Consider the following 2004-nt stretch of genomic DNA (forward strand, 5'->3'; position numbering starts at 1 on the left):
TGAACAACAGGTCTTAACTTCACCGGAAAAGGGAACGAAACAAATTCCCATCAGTCATTGCGTCTGGCTGGAGCGATGAAAAAAATATTTATATATTTATTATCATTATCATCGCGGACGACATCATACTAAAAGGACACAAAATTATTTTTTATTTAATCAGGAATTCCTTGGTATTGGATAGGCTAGTAATCTGTAAAAAAAAAAAAAAAATCTCTGTACATCTTTAATCAATTATTATTAATCAATATTTTATTTACAAGTTATACACGTTGAATGTGTGTGTGTGTGTGTGTGTGTGTGTGTGCCATGCGATGGATTGGCACCCTGTCCAGGGTGTACCCCGCCTTGTGCCCCAAGTCGTCGTCGTCGTCGTCACCCGCCCCCCAGATTTTCGAGGTGCTTATATTATTATTATTATTATTATTCACTCACTCACTCACTGACTCATCTTATATACCGCTTTATCCTGTATTCAGGGTCGCGGGGAACTGAAGCCTATCCCAGGAGACTTAGGGCACGAGGCGGGAGTACACCCTGGACAGGGTGCCAATCTATCGCATGGCATACACACATGCACACACTCATTCACACACTATGGGCAATTTGGGAAGGCCTATTATTATTATTATTTTCGAGACGCTTATATTACCAAGGTAACGCGTGGCGGAAGTGACATCTGCGCTGGTGACTTCGCAGGGTGTTCCGAATGGTGGAGTTTTGTCCGGGGCAAGTTCCCTTTACCGACATTCCCTGAAAACGGAGCAGGGAGTGGAAGGCTCCCTGCGAAGTACACTTCGGAATGGAACGCAGCCCATGTTTGAAGAGGCGTATCTTAAAATATGGCTGCGTTCTATTCCACAGCGCACTTCAAACTGTGCCCATAACTTCCTGCTCCTGTGCAGGGAATATCGGTTAAGGGAACGTCCCTCGACAAAATTCCACCATTTGAATCACCTCGGATTCTGTCACACTACGGATATTAAATATTGAATATTTATTGAAACTAAAACTGGCATCATTGAAAAACGTAAAGTTTTTGCAGTGATAGTAGTATACATACTATTGAAATGTGTATAACTTGTTATTAAATTATATAATTTTTAAAAAAACTGATGGAGAACTCATTTTGCATTTTTTTACAGATTACTAGCTGTATAATACAGTAGAACACTGCCCTTAAAACACTAGAAAATACCCATTAAAATGGATAGAAATTATAAATTAAATAACTATATATTTGGTTAATTATAATCTCATAATAAGAAATAGTAAATATATTTGCCTAGATCCAGGGGATTTTCACCTGCTATCATTGTTTGCAGTGTATGCAGAAGTCCATAAGTCAACCAGAAAGTCAAGAGAGTTCCACATGAATAGGATTATTAGGATTAAAATATTACTTTCTTAGGCCCACTCTCAAGTCAATGTTAAACTTAATTTAAAGTTGATTCTTAAGACACATTATATTGCTTTCTCGAAATTGTTCTATTGCACAATATTTATTACTTGTTATTTGCACAAAACTCTTTTCTATCTTCTCACTACTTACAAGAAATGTTTACTGCTTATTGTTACTCCTCCCACTACCTTAACTCATTATCTCATCACCACAAAGTATTTAAATGTGTCATTTGCATGTGCACTTTATGTTGTCTCTTTTGTACAGAACTTATACCTGTAGTTGTATACAAAACTATACTTGTATAGATGTCAATCTGTCTTGTCTCAGCCAGTCAGCTAATTAGGTTTCTTAGTTAGCTAGTAAGTATGTTAATTTATGTTGTATGTAGCACCTTGGTTCTGGAGGAATGTTGTTTCTTTTCACTATGTACTAAACTGTATTTGGTTCAACTGACAATAAATGCCTACTTGATGCAGTTTAACAATGAATTGCGAAAGTAAATAAAGGAAATAATGATATCCCAATTGCTATTTACATTGAACTCTCTTGCCTTTCTGTTTTTCTTCACAGAGATTCAATGCCTGGTCCATATTGGTACA

This window comes from Clarias gariepinus, chromosome 3, assembly GCF_024256425.1.
Source record: "Clarias gariepinus isolate MV-2021 ecotype Netherlands chromosome 3, CGAR_prim_01v2, whole genome shotgun sequence".
NCBI lineage: Eukaryota > Metazoa > Chordata > Actinopteri > Siluriformes > Clariidae > Clarias > Clarias gariepinus.